General features: G+C 40.1%; 1 protein-coding gene across 22 annotated transcripts in view; it reads left to right on the top strand.

Moving 5' to 3' along the window:
* ADGRL2 (adhesion G protein-coupled receptor L2) overlaps positions 1–13,490 on the top strand; it is a 204,548-nt gene that overhangs the window by 18,028 nt on the left and 173,030 nt on the right. The gene's annotated exons all lie outside the window — the stretch shown is intronic.

Genomic DNA, 13,490 nt, shown 5'->3' on the forward strand with positions numbered 1-13,490 from the left:
ATGTGGCCAGTTTGGATGATTTTTGCATTCTCCTTATGTGACCTATGTATGAGATCAGACCTGTATCTCTACCTTTAATCAAAGTATTTCATCCATTGGCTCAGGAAAGTAACTATTTTTTTCTAAATGTAACAGATTTTTTTCTTTAGTTCTTGAAAGATTATTATTAATATTAATTATTATTATTATTAATATATATATATATAATTTCAAGAATTAAATATATATATATATATATATATATATATATATATATATATATAGTGTGTGTGTGTGATATATATAATATATTCAAGAATTAAATATATATATTTAATTCTTGAAATTATATATACTGTGTGTGTGTATATATATATATATATATATATATATATATATATATATATATTTAATTCTTGAAATTTATATATATATATAATATAAATTTCAAGAATTAAATATAATTTCAAGAATTAAATATATATATATATATATATATATATATATATATAGTGTGTGTGTGTGTGATATATATAATATATTCAAGAATTAAATATATTTAATTCTTGAAATTATATATACTGTGTGTATATATATATATATATATATATATATATATATATATATATATATATATATATATATATATATTTAATTCTTGAAATTTATATATATAATATAAATTTCAAGAATTAAATATAATTTCAAGAATTAAATATATATATTATAATTTTATTTTTTTTTATTCTATTTACTTCTATTTTTTTTTTTTTTTTTTTTCTTTTTTTTTTTTAATCGGCACCTATTCTGAATCAATAGTTGTTTGTGTTTTGGATTTATCAGATCCAGGACCAAAGCAGAAGACGAGGCTTTAGGAGATGTTATATATCCTTTTGTTATAACTTATTGATTTTGCTTTTGCAGACATATTTCCTATTGCCTGTCTTCATAGAAGTGCCCTTAAAGGGGAAGCTTAGCTTCTGCCTATCCACAGATTTACTGTCTTTATTATATACATCTAGATACAAATATATTTCTAAATGCAAGATTTGCACATGCTACTTTACCAAAAGTTACTTTTCAGTTCTTTCTTTTTTGTTGGTCTTCATCCGTCCGTTTCTGAAGATGCCACCTTCAAGTAACTGACCACGTTCTGATTTAGTTTCGGAACAATTCCTCCCTTTTATTTATTCCGAATTTGCATGAAGTTTTGCGCTGCCACTAAGAGAGCGGATTATTGATGTGTTTAACCGTTCCTAGCGGCGGATTATGTGATGAAACGTAACCTCACCGCTCGCCTTTTCTGAACAGTTGCTTGTGATCGAGTGATGTCTTGCATTTAATGCCAATTTAAATGTTTTTTTTCCACGCCTGTAAATAAATGCCATTAGTATATTTCCGGCCTCTGACTACCGGCATGGATGCAGCAGTTTGTGAACTGCTTGTCTGCTAAGGAAAGGGAAGAGAATGGCTTATTGATCGGCGCGTCACATGCAAATGTATCCACAGGTCACACATCACGCCGTGAATCTGCCACGCCGCTCCGCTCGAATTACAAAAAAACTTCCTATAAATGGTCATAGTTATTGCACTTTAATCCTATGGAGTGATTGTTTTCTAGCACAGGGAGATTTATTAAACGCATATTCTGTGAAATTGCACGGACGAAGCCTCTGTGTTAAATTGCAAACTGTAAAGTTACACCAGTAAATGGACTGGAGGGTGCAGACAAATGTCACCTTGTGTCCTCGGTTGATGTCACTGAATTCTCAATGCCTTATGCAGGGACGAAGAGATTTTCTTTTTTAGAATTGATTTATCGCTGATTATTATTATTTTTTTTTCCCGTAAACCTTAAATATATTTCGGGCAACGCATATTATGAGCTGCCTGTAATTATATCACAGCGAGAGCCTTTGCTCCCATCGAGCACCATCAGCCGTGCGAGAGGTGACCTGAAGGCAATTTGTCGCCATTACTGACCGTCCTCGGACGACGGAAAAAAAAATATTTTCTGTCTGTGCATTTTAACAGTTGGAAATGAAAAAATATGACGCTCGTTCATCAGTGAGGAAAAAATGGCCGTGACCACCCATTGGCAACATTGTTTTTCTTTTTTTTTTTCTGGCATTCTTACTTTTTTGTTTTCTTGCGACTGTTCTGTAAGTCACACATAAGTGCAAGAATGGAAATCTCCAGCTGTTATAATGTTCCCAAACAACAACACTTTCTTAGTGTTGAGTAAAGATGACGGTTTATTAGACCTTTCGCCTCCCATTCTAGAGAAGTGGATCTGTATCTACACGAAAAACTATGCCTCTGTCTGTAAAAAAGAATCCGCTCTCCTGATATTTTTAGGTGGTTTTAGAGATGACCTTCGGATCACATCTGCTGCTTTTACTACAGTTTTGATGCAATTTGCTCTTGTAAAAATGACAGTAAAATATTTTACAGGAGATATATATATATATATATATATATATATATATATATATATATATATATATATATATATTTTTTTAAATTACATCTGTAAAACTTGTTTCATGTCCTATTCCTGCAGATATATATTTTTTGTCATTGTCACTCCCTTTTATTGTGTGTCTGTGTATTCTTTTTATGGCAAAAAATGGTTACATTATAAAACCATATTTGAAAGCACCACTTGGGTTTCTCACTTAGGCGAGCGCTAGGGGGTCCTGTTTTTAGTTTTGACGATGGTTTGCCTGATAAGAAATAGCGAAAAGATTTCTTGCCGATCTTGGAGTAAACCGGATGGAGTATATTGGATGATCTTTGCACTACGTGATATTGATTGCAGGGATTGGGAATTCACCCTGACAGATATAGTACCTTGCGCCTGTTGCTGCGGCACTGCCAATTTGTAGGTAGAGCCGAGAGAGCAGAATAAACCTAATTCTTAAGTCACTTTCCTATGTCCTGGAGAATGAACATTCATATTGGAGCACGATGTTTCTGGGTTTCAACCACCATTGATACCATCTTCCTTATAAGATGGTGGATGCGCCTCAGACTATCCGTGCTCCTACACATTGCATGTATACTAACTTATGCTCCTGCTCGTTTTTTTGGTTTTGCTGTAATCTCTCATACTTTGTACATACAGGGGCCGGGCCCCACCTTTCTGAGCTGGACATTTCTTCTATATAACTTCCCATGGACAGGTTGGGCACCTGTCCTACTTTACCATTATTCACATTGAGGTCAGCAGACACCAGGTGAGGTTTTAATAAGAGACGGGACCGTTCCGATGGGTGCACCTTGTCGTGGTGACAGGACTGTCCCGATGGGTGCACCTTGTCGTGGTGGGATGGCTTTTATGCTTTTTTGATTAAAATAGCGTTAATTAAGTCCCCTATGATATTTACATGTACTGTTATGGTTTACTTACTATAGGGTATATCCCCATTTTTTTTTGGGCTTTTCTTTGGACAATTGCATGATTGCTTCTTGTTGGTAATATAGGTAGTGGGGAGTGACTGACTCAACCCCAGGTCTTTTTTGTGAGCAGATATAAAGGCTAGGGAATTTATATTGCCCTTATGGAAGTATCCAATGGGTTCCTCACAACCCCAGGGATTCCTCACAACCCCAGGGATTTTGTGGAACGGACTTTGTAAGGTCTTCATATTTTTGCGATAATGGCACTTCTTGGGCACTTATTTGTACTCTATATTTACATTATTTTAATTGTGCACTTGAAAGTGTGTGTGTGTGTGTATGTATGTGTGTTTGTGTATGTATGTATATATATATATATATATATATATATATATATATATATATATATATAATATTTCTTTCTGTTTTACTCCATTACTCCACTTTTTGCGTTGTTTTATTGCTATATTCACAAACAGATGTGTTATTTTTACAAAAATCTTTGTTTTTTTTCCCCAGTTTGTTTCCTAAATAACTAATTTGCTGCCGTTTTGTCGCCAGTTAAAGTGTTCTAACCTCAACTGACGACTGTCACCATAGACGTGGCCTACATGGTCTTGGGTTTCTTCCCCTCCACCTTTGGCTGACAGACGTTCTGCCTTGGCCTTGGCGCAGCCTGGCCTTACTTGGGTGTGAGTGACATGAAACGCGAGGACACTTCTTGTAGTTTAATCCGTCCTGCGTGAGATCTTCTAATCCGCCATAGGGTGCAGACGGCGGTTGTGACGGCGGAGCCTGCCCTTCTGCTTTTTAATGAATAGATCTGCCAGTCTGTAAACATTATCAATCTGATCTGTCTATTGAGCATTGCGCCGGGTGTAATAACAAGCTGAAAGAAGAGATCTAAACAGCTGGAGGCTTCCCGTGGAGCTGCCGTCTTGGTGTGTTTCATAGACACAATGTTTATTTGGAACCTAAAAAAGATTTTGTTTTTCTTCCTCTGAGAAAATTGGTTCTTGCTCTCCTTATCCGTGTTTCCTTCTGTTTCTAGTAATTAACAGCAAGGCAATAATTACAATTATTAACGAATAGTCAAACCCTTATCCTTTTCCAAGCCAAGCAAGCCGAAGTCCTTTCACGTTGTTTTCCATCTACCCCTTAATGTGGCCAGCTCCTTGTTGATATTGATGACCCAGTATGACACATCTTAAGTCATTATTATTTCATTTAGTGGCTGTATGTATAGACCAAGAGGGAATCTGACTATCGATTCGCTGAATGGCTTGTAACATTGATTTATGAGTCAAGGATTTTGTGTGCTGAGCCAAACACAGTTGAGATTGCATCTCATGTGCCCATTGATTTAGTTTCAGATTTCACTTCGCAGTAATTAGACTATGATCTCACAGATATTAACGTTAAATTTGTAGAATTTATTTATTTTTTTTTTGGTAAAACAATCTTGCAAATCACTGAAAAATTTTTCATGTTCTTCATGATTGTAAAGTTCGTGCACGGTGCAGCTTTTCTTACAGTCCAGTCCTGGGGAATGAGCGTGGTGTGAAGGTCGCTTATTATCTATTACTTTGGAGGATTAAGAATAGGTGAGGTGCCATAAACATTGGCTAAAATAATCCAAATATGTCAGCAGAAATCATTGTCACAAGTCTAAATGCTCCCAAACACGTTAGATAGCGGTCATCCGAACAACTATCTCTTCCCACTCCCCCATAAATGGCAACTTTCTGCTCAGCCAAGCGTTACTGTGTTCTCCACGAGAGAGCCACTTCCAGACCCGCTCTGCCCTCCTCCTCCAGACCCGCTCTGCCCTCCTCCTCCAGACCCGCTCTGCCCTCCTCCTCCAGACCCGCTCTGCCCTCCTCCTCCAGACCCGCTCTGCCCGTGACTTATCTCAAGGAAGAACAAAAGGATCGGCCTCTTAAATTTAGCAGGCCACAGCCTTTTCTTCTCTAATATCATCTATCAGGTAGTCAGGAGGCCTCATTCACATTACAATGCCGACCGATCCCACCAGGGCTATGGAGTCTGAGTCTCTGTCCATTTTGGTGGAGTTGGAATAAAATGGACCAACTTTGGCTCCTAGAATATATAATACATTGGGTACAGTAATACAATGCCAAATGTGCTGTAAATGTTTTCATAAGAATTTGGGAAAGTGGTGAAATGTCCTAAAAATGTCTGTTCCTGAGGAACTTGGCTTTTAGTGGAGATGAATCTGTACTGCCCTTTATGTACACGCTCAGAGGTGACCGGGACTGTGGAGTTGGAGTCGTGGAGTCAGGGAAATTGAGGAGTCGGTGGTTTGGCTTACTGACTCCACAGCCCTGGATCCCACTGATGTTGGTGGCTCACTTTAGTTAACTGTGTATGGTGGCCTTACCAATTGCAGGGTAGACATATAAATGTTTCATTATTTCAGATTCTTACCATTTTTTTTATCCCTTTTTTTACATTTTGTAAGAAACCATGTTTAAAAATATCATTGTGCAATAGAGCAAAAGCTTGAAATAGCTTTCATGGATGGACAAAAACTGTAGATTTTGAAATTGTCCGTTACATACCCGCACGCAACCTCCGATCCTCACAAGATCTCCTTATCTACTCCCCTCTTATCTCCTCCTCCCACAATTGCATACAAGATTTCTCCCGTGCTTCCCCCCTACTCTGGAACTCTCTACCCCAACACGTCAGACTCTCCCCTACCGTGAAAACCTTCAAAATGAGCCTGAAGACCAACCTTTTCCGACAAGCCTACAACCTGCAGTAACCACTGCTCCTCCATACCGCTGCACGACCAGCTCTGCCCTCACCTACTGTATCCTCACCCATCCCTTGTAGACTGTGAGCCCTCGCGGGCAGGGTCCTCGCTCCTCCATACCGCTGCACGACCAGCTCTACCCTCACCTACTGTATCCTCACCCATCCCTTGTAGACTGTGAGCCCTCGCGGGCAGGGTCCTCGCTCCTCCATACCGCTGCACGACCAGCTCTACCCTCACCTACTGTATCCTCACCCATCCCCTGTAGACTGTGAGCCCTCGCGGGCAGGGTCCTCTCTACACCATACCGCTGCATGACCAGCTCTACCCTCACCTACTGTATCCTCACCCATCCCCTGTAGATTGTGAGCCCTCGCGGGCAGGGTCCTCGCTCCTCCTGTACCAGTCGCTGTCACATTGTGTTCAAGATTATTGTAATTGTTCTTGTATTATACCCCTTTTTCACATGTAAAGTGCCATGGAATAAATGGCGCTATAATAATAATAATTGTCTGGTTACTCCTGCAGCCAGCTTGACTTTTCTTGTGGCCAAGTAATTTCCATAGACTTAACAGCAGGGACGTGGAGTGGGTAAGTGAAACCTCCGACTCCTTAATTTCCACGACTCCGACTCCACAGCCCCGGTCACTGCTGCACTTTATGTACATGTTCAGTATAGATTCATCTCCACTAAAAGCCAAGATCCTCAGGAACAGACATTTATAGGACATTTCATCACTTCACAAGTCGGTCTTTTTTATACCGACTCCACAGTCCTGCTTAACGGAATGCAGCCTAATCAGTATCAGACATTTGGGATCTCCAAGCCTGGAATTAGGTATGGGTTGATGCGGTGGAATAACTTTTACATCAAGATAAAATTTTGCCTTTTTTTTTTACTTCTGCAGCTTAATTTTTGAGCCCGGCATACATCTGTAGGGAAAGGGAGACAGGACTGACAGCTGCTGACCAAGCGTTGGCTATCTTGAGTGTATGGGCCCCTTTATTGTCCCCTTTCTAGCTCACAGAAAAGGACCCGAGTGGGCGTCCGTGCTAGTGGGGTAAATGGATTTTTATATCCTATTGTTCAAGAGAGATATGGACCTTTTATGTACTGCTAATTTGTATGGTCTTTACCAAAGGGGCTTTGCTCACAGGGTAATTAAGCAATCAGAATAATGATGAGGGTGTTCCTGTGGATGGTGCGGGTGTTCCTGTGGATGGTGCCCACTCGCTAGTTCGTTAATACCTCTATCCTTGTGCACGCTGCAATCTGATGAGGGGAATCTATGGATGATTTCACTTGTGCATTATACAGATCTTTCTCCGTGGATTGCCTGCACGCCATAAAATGATCTTCTTACAACAATTTACCTGGGTGCCAAGTTTTCTACAAGGGTAATTAGTCAGACACCTGTTACCTGGTCCTCTATAAGGGTGGCACCTGTGTTACTACCACTGTGCCTGCTGGGAACACAACGGTCCGGTCCGTTGATGTCTGCAGAAAGAGGCATCAGGCATGATATATTTCGTCCCCAGTTAGTTGTTACCCCAGAGGAGGTGCTTCTCTTTCTTTAGATACAAAATGTCCCCCAAAAGACCTTTTCTGCAGAGATAGAAGTTTGCATTAAGCTACATTGTAGCAACCGTGATGTTTATTCCGCTCTGTCACCCTCGGCCCTTTAGTTCACCAGACGGAAAGTGTCACAATAAGCCTCGTCTTCAGCTGAAATTCAGGTTGTTAGTTTTCTGTGTTATTTTGTTGTTGTTTTTTTTTTTTTTACATTTTCGGTCCAGATGTCCTCCGTGTTGGGATATTTGGATGATTTGGAATGAGATCTGTTTGTTACACCAGATAAGCACCGTCTAATAGATGCAGCTGCAAAAAAAAAAAAAAATGCCTGGGAGCCTGCCTGTGGTGTCCAAAGATATTAGCATATTTAACATGTTTCTCAGCAGGACACTAAGATACAACAGTTGTAATTGACTTACTGAATATCTCCCATTTCCTTCTCCCTTAGACTCAGTGTTTGGGAGATGTCTTATTAGTGCCCGATCACCAATACGTGATCCGGAGACGGCATGAATCATTAATAAATTCAGCACTCGCACAAGATGGTTTAAAGGCGAAGGCGACTGGTGCCGGAGCCGCGACTGGTGCCGGAGCCGCGACTGGTGCCGGAGCCGCCACTTCTCACTAAGTTATGCAAGTTCATGTGAGAACGGCCACCAGTTGCTTTTCTTTCATCAGGGAGGGTGCGGGGGGACGTGGACTGAGTCCAGTCCTGTGACTTCCATGTTAATTAGTAACTGGGATTTCAGACAAAACCCGAGATCCAGAACTTCCAGCCAGCCGGCATCTTCATTGCTTTTATGGAAACTTTCCTTTTTTTTATTAGACTTGATTTATTATGTGATAATAAAATAAAAAGCAGAATGAGTTATACCGCTCAGCTACATGTCGGAAGAAATATGTAACCTGTAGGAACAAAGAGCGGAGGGAGTCGCGTCTAATTCATAGGCGTTTAGATCACCATGTTGTTTTTTAATTACTGCTGTGCACTGGTTAATGAGTTCTTGACAATAATGGTAGGGTTAAAATAATGACCTCAAAATAGATATAAATCTTCAATTGGATGTCATTAGATTTCCTTTTTTTTTTTTTACTACATCTGACAATTGTCTTTTGACATTTTTTAATTTTTGTTAAAAGAATAGAAAAATATTTGTAATTTTTGCTAGAAAAAATTATTCTTTTTTTCTGAATTTCTTTTACTAGTTACTTTTCAAACAAAGTTCTAAAATATTAGTTGCGTTTTTTGAAATTTTACGAATGTTTTTAATTGTATAATCCTAGTTTTTAAAAAAAATATATACCGAGTAACGCTTCACTCGAATACTTGGATGTGAAATCTTCCAGGCTTCATGGAAATCCCACATATGAGTTCTGACCTCTGTCGTGTCATGGTGGTGTAATTGCTCGTATATGATGTTTATGGCGTTTATATGGGGTCCACCTATGGATTAATCATTGGCGCAGTGATGTTTTAGACACCTCTTGGTGTTAGCACGGTGTCGTTCCTTGGTTGACCTGCGGAGGCCGGCGGCAGCTGAATCAATAGATGGGACACAGGAGTGAATTTAGATTGCACCCATGTGACTGATGTGTATGGAAGGTGTTAATGTGCACAGCGGAGTGAAGACATATATAACTGTCTCCTCCCCGACTGCTAACATGGAACATATGTCCTTCTCTCTTGGTTACAGTTTTTCTTTTAAGGTTCCTCTTAACATTATAGACAGTTTTTTTTTTTTTTTTCCCTTTTTAAATCTGCTTTTAATTAAATTGTCTGAGCCGGTCTATGTAAGACCTGTCTACACATCCTTTCCATTTTTCTTCATGCCTCGCTCCCTTTCCTTTTAAGTAATTTATCACCTGAATGTAAAGGTTTACATTTACAACTTTTTATCTCTTTCCCTACATGAGATTTCAGGCTCCTAAAAAATCTAAAAAGAAAAAAAAATATATATATATTAAATCTGAAATGTTACAGTTTTTCTTCTGGCCACTGAGCCTTATAATCGTCTGACACCTGCTGTTTTCAGGAGTCATCTCATTATTCATCACAGGCAGGATTACAATGAAATGTATCAAATGTAAAGATATTATTGGATTCACCATTCACAATAGTCACATTTACAGTTAATCTCCTCCTCCCTCCCTGCACAATGGCCTCTGCACAGGTCATAGAGCATGCTCACAGTGATCCCCCCCCCTCCCAAGACGTCAGTGAGCATATCGACTATTGCTGGCTATGCTCCATGTGGATTTCTTAATGGCTGATCTCTAAATGTTATTTACAGCAGATCTGGAAAGGTGGCCAGCCACCGTACGCTTGTAGAGGCAACAATAAATAATAGCAATCCGTAAATTTAAAAAAAAATATATATTAAAGAAAAAAATTGCTAGCACTGCATGGTTTTAATTAGTAAAAAAAATGGGTCATCTATTCAATAAATGGCTGCATCAGAACATTCTGGGAATTATACGGAGGGCCGCGGGTTGGCGGTCGCCGGAGGGCCGCGGGTTGGCGGTCGCCGGAGGGCCGCGGGTTGGCGGTCGCCGGAGGGCCGCGGGTTGGCGGTCGCCGGAGGGCCGCGGGTTGGCGGTCGCCGGAGGGCCGCGGGTTGGCGGTCGCCGGAGGGCCGCGGGTTGGCGGTCGCCGGAGGGCCGCGGGTTGGTGGTTACTGGTCTGTATAACTTGTATGGAGCTGCGTGTTGGCCATGATCATTCGGAAGGATATTTTCAAAAATACACAGTGAGGTCAGACATTTTGAAGACCAAAGTGAGATTTGCGAGGACGTAGCACCCGCGTACTCAACAGAAAAGTAATGACGTTATGGAGGCATGAAGAATATTTATGGTTTTCTTCTAACCCAACGCCTCTCCCGGGAATCATGGCATCTGTTTGTGCCCCGTGCCTCCAGTGATGTTACCGGTTCCATGTGAATTGATAGGATGCACGGCCATAAATACAGGTTTATATCCTGGAATTGTTTCCTCCTCGATGAATAACTTATGAGGAAACTTTCAAATGTTTGTTTCGAGGCTGCTTTATGATCCGATCGTCTGACAGACACGCCTGGAACATTACATGTTACATTACAGCACATGTAAACAGCCGGTTTTCAGTAAAGCTAAAAATGCTTTCCGACATTACAAGCAGAGCCGTTAAAGAGAAGCCTGTCAGGTACTAAGAGACGTGTTCCCGTAACTCATTGGTCGGCCCGAGAGATGCGAGAGCGAGCCAGTGATGCATTAACGGAGGCTTTTTATATGTCAGCATTATAGGATCTTTGATAGGCCTTTAACTCAACAAAGGATGTTCATGATAAGATCTTTTGGTTGAAAAGGCTCGACTACAGAAGCAGATCACAATGTCTGTGTTTTATCCGGATGCCAGGGCTCTCGAGTACGGACGAGGCTCTTGTCACTGGGTGGTGGCATCACGTGCAGCGTTACCTCTCCGCATTGTCACTTGGATACACGGTAGAATTCAAAAGCCACGGATATTTCTTAAGAGTTCAATAAGTACGGAAATAATAGAAGTACCATGATTGAGCACAAAGGGCCCATTCATTATTGCATGGAATGAGGTGTTATTCATAGGCGCCTTAATCTTATCATTCGCTTCTTTAAAGTGTTTTTATATATAATGTTTTTGTTTTTTTGATTGTTCCTCATTTCCGGCAGAGTTTGGGAGTTTCCAGAAAATTTTGTCTTAATTCCTCAATTGTAACTGTTTTGAAAAGTTCATTACGTTTCTGCACAAAATGTTCTCCGAAATTACTATTTTATATCTGCATCTGAAACGTTTGCCCCAATTTTGCAACATTTTAGCGACTTTTTGTTCTGAAAAAAAAATGCAGAAAAGGTTAAAGGCTAAAAGAGGGTTTTGATTTTGCGCAAAATACATGAACCACATAACCCACTTTGAGGAATTTGGCACAAACCATGTTAACAAGTACCGCAAGGAAAAAAAAAAGGGACTTAAAAAAAAAAAATAAAATAAAATAAAAAATGCAACTGATGAATTGGACCCATAGTCTCCAATAAAAAAAAGGGAAAAATTCAATTGTGCAGTCAAAAATTGATCAAGGGACTGTGTTTTTATGAAGGTCAAGAAAAAAAATAAAACGGAAAGGCATTGTGAAAAATAATTAAAAGGTACGACAAACAGAACATAGATCTAAAGCTGAAGGCGTACAGACCGTAATAAGGTGTTCCATCCCAAACAATCGCTCGGTAAAACTACCACTACTGATCAAAAAGAAATTAAAGTGCAAATCAAAGACATCAAAAAAGTGACACAAATGTGTATGAATGTAGAAGGCCAAATTACTCTTTATCAAGCGTAGAGGAAGAATAAAAAATAAAAAAATGTTACCTCTAGAGAAGCCTAATAAGGGAATAAAAAAAATCTTTTGATATGATGGGAGCATCAAGATAAAGTGCAAACGTATCAAATTGACTAAGGTGCCACCAATTAAAGAGTAAAGTAGCCAGAGGCTTTGTCCCTGCGGGCCCCCTGTGTGCCATCACATACTGTGCCGTCATCACTAACCTCTGAGAAGAAAAAGGATTGCCATCCACAGCCCTGTTCACATTCATCAAAAAATTTCCGCAAGGATTTTTGGTGCCTTTTGTGGATTTAGGAAATACGGTTTTTTATCTTTTAAGAGAACAGTTTTGTATGAAAATTTAATTTTCTTAAAGAGACCAAGGGGAAAAAAGAAGTAGAATTAGATTAATTTGTCCTGCGAGAAATCTTTCTCACTAGTGACTACCCGGTATATCAATGTCTGACTTCTGGCATCCATGGAGCATTGCCTTGAAGATTCCATACTTAGCTGGTCTCCTTAAGGAGAACGTCACACTCCGCCTGCTAGACTTTACACTGATGAGGGGCAAACACCCCCAAACAGGCTCTGTAGATGAGTTTCTGGTGTGGCATTTATGCCTGGTCATGTTAAAAGGTTCATTAAAGGGTTGGGCTTCTAGGTGATGGTTGCAAGAGTTTCTTTCAGGCTTGTGAGAGTGCTACGGGGGGGGGGGGGGGGAGTGTCATGTCACTCCTCTCCAACAGTTCCCCCGTGGAATAGACAAGGATTGGCCCCATTTGAATGACAATAGGACTAATTCTCATTCAGATTCATGGAAATGCGCACTGCAAATCCGTGGCACAGAGTTACGAGTGTAAACGCCTAAAGCTCGGTATAGGCATGGGATGACAGATGGACTAGTCTACCGATTTCAGTGGGAATCAGCTGACCATTTTATGTTGTCACCACCAGATATAAACCCCCCACTAGTGAGACCTGGTAGTGGCTTCTATACCCCCTCCCCCACCAATTGAAATAAATTTAATTTAATCAAATTCTGCTATTTGTTGCTTTGACCTCATGTGATTTGCTGAAACTTCCCCTTTAAGTGATACCTTGTTTCAAGGGAAGGTGTTCGGCTAGATTATGGGGCGATCAGTCCGGACTCTTACCGTTTAGTGACTCACCCCAGCTTGTATTGTTTGGTGTTGTCTGAACTTTAGGAAGTGCCTTTGCTTTGACATGTTTGATGTTTCTTCGGAATGTTCAGAATTTTAAGAGTTATTTAAGCATCATTCTGTCTATTGTTGGCGAACGGAGCGTAATGTGTGAATGGAGCGTTACATTGTGGCTGGAATATCCTGTTTTGCTTAAAGTTGGCTTTTTTTTTTTTACCGTGACTTGATCAATGCAGAGGGTCGCATAAAGCAAACTTCAACATAATCT

The sequence above is a fragment of the Phyllobates terribilis genome, unplaced genomic scaffold (assembly GCF_046119375.1).
Source record: "Phyllobates terribilis strain yellow unplaced genomic scaffold, ASM4611937v1 Scaffold_8__6_contigs__length_399053987, whole genome shotgun sequence".
NCBI lineage: Eukaryota > Metazoa > Chordata > Amphibia > Anura > Dendrobatidae > Phyllobates > Phyllobates terribilis.